Source organism: Eufriesea mexicana, unplaced genomic scaffold, assembly GCF_001483705.2.
Source record: "Eufriesea mexicana isolate 0111107269 unplaced genomic scaffold, ASM148370v2 scaffold9634, whole genome shotgun sequence".
Lineage (NCBI taxonomy): Eukaryota > Metazoa > Arthropoda > Insecta > Hymenoptera > Apidae > Eufriesea > Eufriesea mexicana.
Genome location: NW_016917345.1, coordinates 7,244 through 21,282, shown reverse-complemented (window position 1 = coordinate 21,282; position 14,039 = coordinate 7,244). Strand labels below are relative to the sequence as shown.

At 45.3% G+C, this 14,039-nt stretch overlaps 1 long non-coding RNA gene across 2 annotated transcripts in view; it reads left to right on the top strand.

The window, feature by feature from the left end:
- LOC108553254 (uncharacterized) overlaps positions 1–10,949 on the top strand; it is a 62,266-nt gene extending 51,317 nt beyond the window's left edge. The window contains exons 4-5 of one of the 2 annotated variants that reach the window (XR_001890618.1): positions 8,906–9,008; positions 10,766–10,949. This is a non-coding gene — a long non-coding RNA (uncharacterized LOC108553254). The remainder of the gene's footprint in view (positions 1–8,905; positions 9,009–10,765) is intronic. The other variant, XR_001890617.1, reaches the window with a different exon arrangement.
- The last annotated feature ends 3,090 nt before the right edge of the window (positions 10,950–14,039 follow it).

Here is a 14,039-nt window from a genome sequence, read left to right as displayed (position 1 = left end):
ACTCCTTAACACTAAAACCAGATCCTGTCAAAATGACTAGTCTTGGAACTTTCCTTCTTGCAATTACTAAAAACATATACCTGTTTCTGAAAAACGTAACGGTGACTTGTATCGAGACAGAACTGTAATTAATGTACTTATCTTCATCGTACTACTGAAATTACTATTATTTATGCCCACTAAGTTTAGGTGTCCATTAAAGATCGGTGGTTCTAGTGTTAAATTCCATACAATCACTACGTCACTTTTGAGATATGTTCACCTATAAACGGACTCCAGTTTATAATAAAAGTCAATCTTCTGCAGTCAATCTCCAATGTTACTCTCTTATTATTTTATACCTTGCTCTAGACCTTGTTATAAGTGTTCGGTTAAAGTAGTAAGCTATTAATCATTCAGTTCAATATTACGTCTAACGTAGACTCAATTGCAATTTTAATTATCGTGTCTATAATTATCCTCCCGTGACAATTACACCTTTACGATTATTAATGTAACCTTTTCGCGGTGCTGTGTGGTCCGGACTTGACATATCGCGATTTTTGATTTTCTCTTTTTCAGTCTCCATGTCAACGCAAATGCGCCATGGGCTTGGAAAATGCGAAAATACAACGAAATTCCGAGTCACGTTACAGGGTAGATGCTCGATCGTAGATCTTAGTTATCCGTTCGATTTAAATTTAAATTCGCGTTAGCTCGAATTCGAATTCGATTTCGGTTCGAGTTTTTCCACGAGTATTTCTATTTTTCGACGGACAGAAAAAACCGACGGAGTTCCATGATAACCACGTCCGTCCATTTTCGATTTTTCCGAAAGCTCGCGCGGTATTTTCGGCACGACCGAGAATAACCGTTTTCGCCTATAGCTATCGCAGCTAGAATTTCGCTTTTTCGCCCCGTTTTTAGAAACCAGTGGCCAATCATAATTCGTTAAACACGTCGGGTATATCGTCGTCGACGCCTGCGGAGAATAAATCACCAGAGGCTTACTCCGTAGTTTATTGACGTCATAGTGCACGATGGCTTCTGAATTTTACATCGGGTTCCCTAATACGTTCCCTTGACGGGGGACGTTGCTCACCGGTGATCGTGTGTCACCGTGGAAAATTAGACTCTCGAACGATCTCTCTGGGTGTGCTTTGAAAAAAAAAAGAGCAGAAATTATAAAAAGAATGGACAACCGAATCGATTCGCGCGACCCTGTGAAAGAAGGAAATACCCTCTTCAACCGCCAAGCACCATTTTCCACGCGATTATGTCTGGTCCCCCGTTAATATTTATACCCTTCTTCGTTTCCGCCGAAAAGATTCGATATCCGTGATATTTTTACGAAGCAGCGTTGCGATATAAATTGAATGTCTATTTTTTCGCAATTACGAGCGACCCGCTCGATCTATATATTTTCTCGTTTGCACGGACGGCTCGAATTTGGCTGTGGCAACAGACAAAAAAAAAAGAGTGGAAAAAAAAATGTACACGTACATATAAAAAGGAGAGAGGAAAAAACGAACGGTTCGCATTCCAGTTACGTAAATAACGGGTTATTTTCGGCCACGAAATTTTCGCCCTGGAAATCAATAATCGAATAATACCGTGAGCGGTGGGAAATTAGTTCTCCCGAAATTTCGTGTAATCTCGGGGGCTTGAGTTCTAATATGTAAATCCTCTGACATAACGACCAGTTCGTTTTAGTGTTCTCCGATTACCGTTGCAGCTCCTGGATTTCGCGAGAGGAACGTTTCCACGTTATTCACTCGCACGAAATCGCTATTAATTATCCTTTTCCTTCGCTTATCAACTTCTCGAATAAATTAGGTTGCCTGCAATTAATTCCGAGCCACCCCCCGCCCCCTTATGATGCGCAACTCGCCGATAGCTACGCAAGTTGGCGATTAAATTTCCCACAGAATTCCGCGCGGCGTTTATCCGTTTCGCGGTTCTCCCTTTATTTAGCAACGGGGCGAGTTAACGGGCGGAATTAGAAAAATAGAAATATTTCCGCGGAGTACGAATGTCACGGTGCGCGGTTTTCTCTTCGCGCCGCGCGATTAATTTCCTTTACACGTTTAACCGCAAACCATCCTCGTCCGCGCATATAACAGTGTATATACATTATCTTCACGCGAATTTCTCCATCGCGTGGACAGCGCGCGGCCGAGCTAGGTTTCCAATTGAAACGCTAAACGCGAGAATTGATTTACCGAGTTTATAAAAATAACGCGAAAACACGACGATAAACCCTGGCCGTGTTCAACGTTCGTTTACATCGTGCTAACAGGCGGATTATTATTATCGTTCGGCCGGATCCCCTTTCGGTTTATCCGTTCGTTCCCGATTCACGGTTTCGGTCGATCGGTATCGAACGCGGAGCGGAAGAACCGTGTCAAATATTCAGCCCCGCACAGGTCTGCTCGCTCGAACGTACACGCGAGATTCCGCATTCGAATATCAGCGGAATATCCTGAGAGGCGGCCGCGTTGGCGCCTCTGGAAAGGCCTCCTTTCCGTTTCCGCTCGCGGCGCAGGAGGAAGATCGGTTGCTCGGTGGTGAGAGAGAAAATGCGCTTTCCTTTCGAGTCCTTACATTTGAATGAAGCTGCGAGGATAAGAGGAAGGAACGAGGGGAACAGGAACGAAGCCGGTACACGTACACGCGCGTGTACGACACACACGCACCGACGGTGTTTCGAATTCGTTGGCGCGAACTACCGTAGTTCGCGCCCCCTCGTCCCGCCCCTGTTATTCTCCACCCCTGGCAGTCGATCGTTTTCTTCCACTTTCCAGCCCAGGAGACCGCCTCGCTGGTTGATTTATTTATTTCCTCGCGTTTCGCGCTCCCGACTCGGCTCGTTCTTTCTGTTCATCGTCGCCTCGTTGTTTCCCTTCTTCGCCCATTTCGTTCGATTTCCTCCGTTCCCTTCCGTTCTGCTCCGTTCCGGCGTCGACGCTGTCGTCGTCGCCTGACGACGATGTCGAGTTGTCCCGACTTTGACGTCGCCCAGGAGCCGCCGATTTCCGGCAATTGGCTCCAGCACGGAGCCTCCGTCGGAGTGCAGTATTCAAAGGTTTGACTTCTTCCTTCCACGGGAATAAGTCCTTCTTTCCCAGTTTACCTCGTCGTAGTCGCTTTTATCCCCGTTCCCTTTTTCTTCTCTTTCTTTTCACCCTTTCTCCTTCTTTCTTTCTTTCTTTCCTTCCGCGCCCGATGGAGCGTCGTCTGAAGCAACTTGTTCCATTATCGCTGCGCTAAGAGACTGTTAAAAGATGAAAGACAAACTGCGTTGAAAAGGAGCGCGACTATCAGCGTGTTCATTCGGCGCTGAGAATTTTCTCATCCGGAGAGGTGACGTGATTTAACAGAGTCGTCGATCGTCGGTGGCGAATCGTAAAGTGGCGAATTTCTTCGACGCGGTCGAATTTCGCGAATCCGGAGCGTCCTCGCGGTTAAGCATCGCGTAAGTAGATGGCCAGGTCGTGGAAGAATAAAACTATCGATCGGCTAGGGATTCCTACGAGAGCTAAAGGAATTCCACTAGACCCGTACACGCTCGCGTATTCTCCCTCTGCTTTTATTTCCCCCTCTTACTTGTGCGATTGAATTTTAACGTCGACAGAGTCGTCGATTTCCGGAAACGATCTTGGCAAAGGATCGTGCCAAGCTGCAGTCTCCGAGGGATCGATCGTTAGCTTTGATCTTATTGCTTCCTCGCGTTCTCCGGCCTCTTTTGTAACCCTCGCCCCCGACCTTTCTTCCCGTTCGCCGGCACTGTCGGAAATTTTATAATAAAGCATACGTAAACCGTACCACGTTGCGCCATCGTCGATTTCGCGTGAAGCTTGCCCCGGTGCGTCGAACGAATTAATTATCTCCGGAAATCGAACGATCATTAACCTCCGTAATTGGCGCTCGTTTCACCGACCGCACACGGTTAACCGTTCACAAATTCGCGACGAACGTTGCGGGAAAGCGGGCGGAATTTCAATTTACGGTGGGAAAAAAAATGCACGTCGTCGACGGTCGTCGAGTTAAATGCAAATTCGACGTCCGCTCCCTTTCGATCAGGATCGAGCGTTCCTCCGCGCGAAACGGTACCGTACGCCGCGGATCGATTATATCGCGTTACGAAGAAAATAATAGCCGTCAGGATCGCGTTCGAAAGCGCATTAATCGCGGGCAAACACGACGCGTTACGTACGAACGTTCCTCGGCCACGAGCACGGTGGGGGCGATAGGTGATTTAATAAGGCAATATTTTGTATCGATTCATAAATACATCTGGCGAGAGCGAGAGAGCGCCGGTACCATTAAGCGATTGATCGCCGTGCAATTTGTAATCAATAAATCTGGAGAACGACCTCGCAGCGGCGGCGTAGCGCCCCGCCGCGGCGAGGAAACCGGAATGAGAGATTTTTCCGGGCCCGAGAGCACCGCCTGCTCGTTATTTACAACGACCGAAAGGCAGAAGAAGTGTTTACAAGATGACGCGGACCGCGCGCTCTCCGCGCTGGAAAAAGCATCAATTTTCTGCGTATTTTTACCACCTTCCACCGCCAGCCATCCCTCGCTCCTTTCCCTCTATCGATCCTTAACGAAGCAAAACACCGTCGTACTCCGAGGAAAATATGTTTCTCGCTCGAGGTCCATTGCTATCTCGATGATTTATTTCGAATTTATTTCCACCGACCTACCGCGTATCGTTCCGTCGAGAACAGCTTCCAGGAGTTTACCTTTCGCTCCGCGTAAACGAATTTTGGAAAAAATACGCGCGCCACGAGGTGGCCGGTGGGGTGGTTACCGCGAGATCGTAATGCGAACGTTATTCGACTATTTTATTTCGCGTTTCGTCGTATTCGAAAATGCATACGAATGACTTTTATCGACTCAAGCTTCCAGCGATCTCGCGTACGCTCGTTCCGTCGCGGTTCCGCGAGGTTGATTTTACGGTGAATACTTTATCAGACAGAGGCAACGAGCACGTTTGACGACGGATAATTTATCGACGATAAAGAATGCAAATGAAAAGCACATAGAACAACGCGGGGCTCGTCGTCTTTCGCGTACCCACTCTCGGACGAGCTGTATCGCCATGCGACATGCTTATTTCCTATAATACGCTTCTTCACACACGGATGTTCGCGACTCTCTTGTTTGTCCCGACAAAATTGCACGCCGGAAACGTTATCGAAATTTTCCTTTTCCGTCTGCCTCGGCAAATACACACGTATTCCGCCGAATATTCTTCCCTCGCGGATTCCACGTCGAACGGAATAGGACAGTAGTCTCGATTCGGGCTAGAAGATACTCGCCGTTAATACCAGCTTCGTCTCACAGGATGGCCGATTTTAAGGTCAGAACGGATATTTACCCGTATCTAAAATTTCCTCCGTTCGAGTACGAGAATTTTATGGAAACGCATCCACGGACGAAAGAAAGACACGGACCTGGCTGTATCGCGACGCGAGCGAAATAAAAACCAAGATTAATCGCGAGCGTGTAATTAAAGGGCCATGTACCCACTAGCTGGGGAACGGCGCAGTGTCGTAGCAATCGAGACCCGCGTCGTGGCGTCGGGGTTATTAATAAAAGCCTCGCATAATCGATGATCCGCTATTGCGTTCGGCTCACGACAATGGACGTGTATACGCGTCGCAAGAAAGCCGTATCCGTGGCACGATATTCCACGTGCGCGAACGGCGAACACGTAGAGTCGCATAGAGTCCCATAGAGTCCCATAGAGGGATCGTGCTTATTCATAGATCGCGCGGGCAGATTTTAATATTCCTCCGATCGAGACCGGGCATCCTCGGGAAGAAATCTCGGCGAATCTATGAAAAATCGTCTCTCTCCCTCTCTCTCTCTGGGTTATGGCAGACGGTTCCATACGGCGGAGTCACGCGAATATAACAGACGCGAGGACAGACAGTCTCGAAGCGGTACCCGGCTCGCGACACAGCGTTCGCGTGTACGAACGTATAAGGACGCGCGTGTACGCCGGGTAAACACATCTCTTCGGGGGTCGACGTTCAAGGGATCGTGCATGGAACGAGTCGTGAGCAGCCTAGAGCCGACACGACGCGGGAATTTCTCGACAAATAGGCGAATATGCGCATAAATACATAACAAAGCCCCGTGACGGGTACCTCGAATCGCATAAGGCCGCCGACGGACGAAAGGAGACGACGACAACTAGAACGACGACACGACGACAAAGAGGAGGCGGCGCGGCGGTGGAACGAACGGAGAAGAAATGGCGGCGGAAAGGAGGGAAGAAAGAGGACTCTCGGGGAACCGGCCGTGATTCCACGGGAACGAATGTCACGCGTGCTGTCGAGAGCTTACACCGACTCGATATAACTCACTTTATTACCGATACGTTCGCCGGAAAATGAATTATTGAAAACGTGCCCCGGCACCGACGAGCGGAGCGGAGCAGCAGCGTGTGTCTCCGTAAAGCCACTCCGGTGAGCCATTAGTAGCACGTTAAGTAGTCCGATCGTTGAATATCGCGTCGTATCGTCCGTATCTACTCGAGAATTAAGAACGATATCGGGACGAATACGTTAAGCTGGATACTGGTCGTAAAGCGCGCCGCGCGGCATTTCACGATCCGTTAACCGATCTCTAATTCGAGATTAATTCTATTATCCGATCAATTACGGCTCTCGTATAGGAAATTCTACGGCCACCCTTTGAGCGTGGAGAAATTTTATTAGACAGTTGGCGAGATAAGCCGACGACGGGGTGGGGTTTAATATCGATTGTTCCAGGTTAGGAATCGGGGAACGTGGTCGAGGCCGCAGCCAAGATCGAGGAGAATGTCGCGGATTTAGCGCGGTATGACGATCACGTCTGTAATCAATTGTACGCATAGTCGCGGCCATCGGTTTGCCCTAGCATTTCGCAATATCCGCGTCTCTACGCCCGTCCGAGTCGCGGCGCGCTCGCGCGCGTACGCGTGCGTGTGTACGCGGCTGTGTATGCGCAGCATGCGAAAAATTAATTCCGCGCGTGATTTGCATATACACCCCGTTAGCAATACGTGCCCCTTAACGAACAACGCGAGCCCTCCGGCTGTACGATGCGCGGCTAGATTAAAAGGCAAATATAATTTTTCCCTGTTTATAAGCGTCCACCCTCTCTCTATTCGCCGGTTTACCAGCAACTGCGAACACGATCGACCCCGTTTTCGCCAGGATGGTTCGATGCGCTTTTCCGTGCCACGCTTTGGCTAACAGGGTTACGGGGGCAGGATCCTCGCTCGCCGAAATATCGCTGGCGAAAGCTCGAATCTCGAGTACCATCGTCGACGGTGACGAATGTTTCTCCTCGGCAGAACTCCTTTGTTAAGATTTCCGAATCCTCCGTCGTGCTCCTCCAGCTCTTTTCCGCGAGAGAGTTCGCGAACTATATCTCGGAACCGGAAGACACCGGTTGCAGTATCGGAATCGCACGAGTGACTCGCATGGAAAGTTCGATCTCCGAGAAGAGATTTCTCGCGAACTTTCTCGGGACACGGTGAAAAGAGAAATAGGAGAATTCGTTTCGATAGAGCCGACGAGGGCTCGTACCTCGTGCAGCAGTGCTATTCGTCTGCAGCCGGATGACGGTACAGAAAATCGCGGGCTCACCGGACGTATTACGCACGATTATGATGATTATTTTGCTTAATGTATAGCTGGCAGTGGCCGGGCCATGTTATTAATACAGAGGAAAGCACGGACACCCTGCTGAGGTCCTCACGATACACCATGGGCAAGGCCCTGACCTCGGGGCCTCACCATCGCCAGGGTCCAGGGAATGGTTCATGGGTTCCTACGTGCGGCATCACACACGATGAGAGAGCCGCGTCGTGGTTTTCATTGTTCCTTCTCGATTCGATTTCTCCGGGCGACTCGCTATCGAACGAGACATCAGCGCCGTTTCTTTCCCGACGACACGACGACGAATTCCGTGGCGCGTTGTTATAAGGGCCACGAACCGCAACGATTCGCACGATTAAACGATTCCCGCTCGTCGGGTATTCCCTATCTAGCCGGGACGCGCGGGAACCGAAGCGAAAAATTGCCGATTAAATTCTTTTCGGATCGCGTTGAGAACCCTCGCGGTTATCCGATATCGTTATCTGAAAAATCGCCGTTACGCGGACGGTAATCGTACGTTTCGCGCGGCACGGCTGATCTCTCTCGTTCGCGGTATAAAGTGTTTACAGGAGTAATTCCGTTCATGAACAGCCGCACGAATATTCGTTATTTAACGATCGGTCAGGTGTAAACGCGGATAATCGTAAATCGGCGAGCGAGCAGGGAGAGCCTGTTGTCTTGGCTGGATTCGTCGGCGGAACCGCGTGGTTTTCGGTGGAACGAGTGGAAGAACGAGTGGAAGAACGAGCGGAGGAACGGCGCGCGATATAGCCGGGGTTGCGAGGCCGCAAGGGGGATGATGGAAATGATATAAGTTTACATAGAGGTAGGTATGTTAATGCACGACATAAATAAGGAGGCACATTCGGCGCCTAATAGGACGCTAATTGTGATTATATACAACATAGCCGCGCGGATGCAGCCTGAATTTTATATACCTATATAACATTTATTGCCGGCCGTCCGACTGGTCGAGTGGGGACGAGCAAAAATCCGCAACGCCCGGGAATTTATAGTAATGAAAGGATGGAGATTTATCGGGCGTTATTGCTTTACAAATGATCCGATATCCTGGTCCGCTCTGCTGGTACTTATAATGGTTAATTCGTGCAAGCAGGATCTTTCCGACACCAGGCGTTCAGACCTCCTCGCCATTATACCGTAGGTATAACGCGAACCGAACGAGGTCTCTCCCATTCTCGATCCTGCGTTTATTAATTGCTAACAGGTACATATATACGAGTTCTTTTTTTTGTCCCTCATAGCCGTTCGAATTAATCTCTCGGCAAGCAGAGCCTCGATGACGGTGGGAATCAGTAACACACCGAGAGACTGATTGGATAACGCTCCTTCGAGAATGCTCGATTTGTAAGTTTCGCGTGCAAATCTTCGAGTTACGCGTGGCTAGTAATTTCCCTGGCTTTGTCGAGCATTTCGGACTTATTGAAATTTTTTACCATCTTTGTTTATTCAAATTTCTTCCTTTTCCGTCGTCTTGTACTGTCTTCGACATTTCGTCTGGTTTCTTATAAATCTGCCTGAATTTTTTCTCCCATTTTTCATCGTCGAAACCCCTTTTATGACGCCCTAGCATTGCTTCTTTTCATTGCCGTTCCTTGTATTGTCTTTTTTCCATGAAATTCATTCTTCTTTGACACTCTCGCGACGCCTTTTCTCATTTCCAACATCCCTAATTTCGTTGTGTTTGAACATCGCGTTTTACCCTCCAAGTCCCTTTTAATATCCTTGCATCGCGGTTTTATCGAGTAGTCTTCAGGAACGATTTCGGAAATGGCGATCACCGGTGACCGATATGACTGACCACTATTGACCAAATACGACTAACCACCATTGACCACTTGACAGACCACGCAAGGTGCACGGTCAAGGGGTGGTCGGTGGCGTAGACCACTTTCGTACACTTTGGTCGTCACGGAAAATCGAAGGTCCACGAAAACTTCGGTCAACGTCCTTCCGTGCGTCACCTCGACGAGAGTGACGTTTAACTCGAAAGAGTACCCATTCACCAAATGTTCCATTAAAGGATGTTGAACAAATTTGCAAATAAATTTGCAAATAAATTCGCAAATAAATTCGCGAAAAAATCGGGACGATTAACGAATATTCGATAAAAATTGTTGGAGCACGGTGGTTTTTGGATGGCGCGAAGTGAACGCGTAGAGAGAACAAAGCTACAGGCGTCACGGGTGATGGGGAAAGGTAGAAAGAAAGGGAGCGGAAAGGGAGAAAGGTGTACGGCCAAATAACTCTCGAGGGGATGGAAAAAGGACCGACGGGAACCCGAGTCGAGAGTTTATGCAGCCATTACCACAGGTGAACGCCGCAAGCGATACGTTGGGCTACGCTGATTTAAAAGCGCTCTTAGATTCGGTTCACTCTTCTTCCACCGTTCTTTAACGGTTACAAAAGATCTTCCTATCTCCCAATTTCGCCTCTTCGTTTCCTTTGTTCCACCTTCGCAGGAATCACGCGCTTACGGCTGCCGGGATAAATCCATCCCCCAATGTACTTACGCTTGCTTCGCTGCAGCCCTTTCCGGTTATCCGGTACATGCTTCATTTGCGACTTTGTTATTCGTGTAAATACGCGATGCATTCTTCCGATTCATTTTTCATTCCTATTTTTCATTCGATTTATTTATCTCGTCGCATCGCGAGAATAAGGATGGTCTTGGAATCTTCTCAGACACCTCAGGAACAGAGACACATTACACTGTTCAACGAACTTTAACTTTTTCGTAATTCGTAATGGGTGTAATCATTTATAAACTTTTTGTAAATTATATGTACACTTTAACATGGACACGTTACAAATTCGAGTAATAACTAGTAATTTATTACTTTTTCACTTTTATTGTAAATTTACATTGCGAGCAATTTGTTATTTACAATAGGTGTAATAATTTATAATCTTTTTATAACTTATTGGTTCATTTTAATAACAAATATGTTACGAGTTCAAATAACCAATTGTTTCGTATTTATTTTACGGGCAGAATTAAAATGTTGAGACTCTTGACAGGCTGATTAAATCTAAAAACGAAAAATTAGATAGTTTTGTATACATAATTCGAAAAATTATAATTCGCTTCTTGTCTGTTTTAGGAATTAACAAAGCGATGAAGCTACTTAGCAGCAGGGTGTGCTACATCGGATCTCGCATTGTGACATAATCTTATTTTATCATCTGCGGCATTGGATAGAAACATCATCTATTTTTTTGTCTCATTACATCGAAGATTCAGCTCGAATATTGAGAGGCCAGAGTTTGATACTTGTCTCACAAATGCACATGTGCGTACATAATTCATATGTAAAAAGGAATAAATAAATGTACTAAGGATATTATTTTGTTCGAATTTATTATCTTCAGATTTCATAAAACGGAATTGGTTTGGTTTAATTAAGTTGCATCCTTCAAAAGGATACGGAAGAATTGTCAACCAACTACTACTATGTGTCCCATATAAACTCCAGCTAACTTTTAAGATGAGAATGAATCTTCAAATGTTTTTACTTTTTGTGTAATACATCGATTTAGTAAAAAATACAGAAGAAATAAAAATATTTTGACATACGTATACGTATTATGGAAATTTATGCCGTGGAAGACTAAATGCAGTTATAGTTTCTAAAAAATGTATAAACGATAAAACTTATTATCAATAATAAATTAATATCGTTAATAACAAATTGTTTCCAACGTAAATTTATAATAAAAGTGAAAAAATTAATAAATTATTGGCTATTACTTAAATTCATAAAGAATTCGTGTTAAAATGTACTAATAATTTACAAAATGTTTATAAATTATTACGCCTACTGTTAATAACAAATTAAAATTGTTAATAACAAATTGCCCGCAACGTGAATTTATAACAACAGTGAAAAAATTAATAATTTAATGACTATTAGAGCGGAAAAATAATAATTAATGAAATCGGTAAAGTTCGATAATTTCCGATTGGAGTGGGGAGCTCGGCCGATCGGAGGCTATATAAGAGACGACGCGACGCAGTAATATTCATTTGTCGTTCATTTATTCGGAAGCGTAACATCTAAATTTTCATTGTGCGCGAGGGGTAGGGATTCGAAGTGAGGTTGGGACTGCCCCCCCCCCGCCTCGCCCCTCAATCCACTCCATTAAACAATTTACTAATTATTTTTATTTCCTCATTTCAGCTTTTAATTATTTTTTCCCTTTTCAGCTTTTAATTATTTTTCCTCCTTTCAGATGTTATTTATTCCTTTCTATTCATTTTTATTTCACAATTCGAATATTTCTTATAATATTCGAATGTTTCATCGTTGGTTTCTTTATATCTCATCATTGGGTTGTTTATATTTCATCGTTGGGTTGTTCATGTCTCATCTTTAGGTTCTTAATAATTTTTTTATTTTTTCAGATTTTAATTCTTTTTTTTCAGGATTTAATTACTCTTCTCTTTTCTGATTTTATCTTTCCGTTTCTATTTATTTTTACTTGACAATTCGAATATTTCGAACAATATTCGAATGTTTCGTCGTTGGTTTCTCTCTGTCTCATCGGTGGGTTGTTCCTTCAAGTTGGTTAACCTTCATGGTTTCCAGTCGTTCGTTTTCGTTCCTCGTACTAATCCGTTTCCTTTCAGGTTTACATTAACAATAATATATTCTGTTTTAGCTTTTAGGTTTCTCAAAATCTTCAAGTTTTCTCAGGTCTTCATTTCGGACACACGGGACGACACGGGATGCGTGTCTTTATTTTTAAGTAGTCATAAGATAGATTCCTAGAATAAGTATCATGTGCGCGCTATCTGTACAGAGGTAAGCTACCTAACTGGAGCGAAATATACAAATTCCCTATATTCCACTCACCCCTCTCGTTACCAAACGGAACATAATTGTTCTCGCGATAATCGCGATTGTTCTTAAGTACCCACTAGCCTACGCGACGTACTCTCGTGTGCTCGATAACTCCGTGTTTTGTGTCATCCAAACGACTCGTTCCGACACTCACCCTCGCCACTGCCACCCTTGTCGCGCATCGGTTCTAGGGTGGCCGGCGGACTGGCACTCACCTGGGTCAATTCGAGGGTCTGTCGGCCTTAGTCGTCCTGGGCACCAGCGCGTGCACGACCGGGGTATGGGCCCTGTAGCCGTGACACTGCATATGGGCCTGCGGTCAGACCCCATGGAATGATTAATTTCTCCCCATGTGGCAGGGGCCTGCGTGACCGGCTACAGGGCCTCGCTAGGGACCCTCGGCTTGATTTTGTGTGTTTCGTTGGTCCTTCGATCGCTCTCGTTCTCGAGTAAGTCATGTGGTGGCTGGGTGGGCTAGGTCCAATCGGGAGGGTGCCGAGGCACGAAGTTGTCTTGTACATGAGAGTACGTCTCGTAGGCTAGTCGGTCTTTCGAATAATCACGAACTCGTTCGGGCGCGTTGCGATTTTTTACTTGCTCGCGTTTTTCATATTTTATTCCCGAATTTTGTGGGAAGTTAGAAATATTAGAGTCTGTTAGTGTTGCGATAGTAAAGTAATAAATTTTAGTATACCGAATCGAAATCCCTTTGTAAGACAGGAAATATAGTACAGTGTCAGTAGCTTCACTTTAACTTTTTTCGCTCCAAGCTAGAGTAGAGTATCTTTGATACAGATAGCGCCAGCAGGCTTCGCCACTAGGACGCATGTCGGGTCTCGATGCGTAGCCACCTCCACGTGGTGAGACCTGGTAATTGGTATCCTTTTCCTAAATATAATTTTTGGGAAACGATACCAAGTTAAGAGCTACACACCACAGTTGAAATATTACTTATAAACTAGTCGTAAGTTAGTTATAAGTAAATTAGAGAACCTGATTGCAAAAAGACAATGTTCGGTTGAAATAAACAAGCACGTGTAACTGGAGAAAAAGTTGGATTCATGGAATATCAAAAGCGTAGAGCCATCAGATATCAAAAATTATGTTTTATAGTTAGAAAAAATTGAAGCAGTAATAAAAATATGCAAGGTATGATATACTATTGAATTTTAGGTTGGCTAACCATATAACATACTGGATAGAAATATTTGATGATTAAATAAAAATTCAGAAAGTGGAGATGATTTAGGCAGACAAAAGGGAATAAAATTAATTTAGGTGATGTCCTCTTATGAGAACAGGATATAGAGAATACAGTGAGATTGAAAGGTATGCCGTATTCCTGATCTAAATAAATATTAATATCAGTGGTCAAAGTCACTGATTATTACTATTGTTACTAATCTGTTAAGTTTCAGATTGATGGAGCTGAGGTACATAAAGAAAGGAAAAAAGTTCTAATGAAAGCAGTAAGAAGAAAAAATGTATATTACATGGAATCAAGAAACAAAAAAGAGGCAGCATATGTATCAAC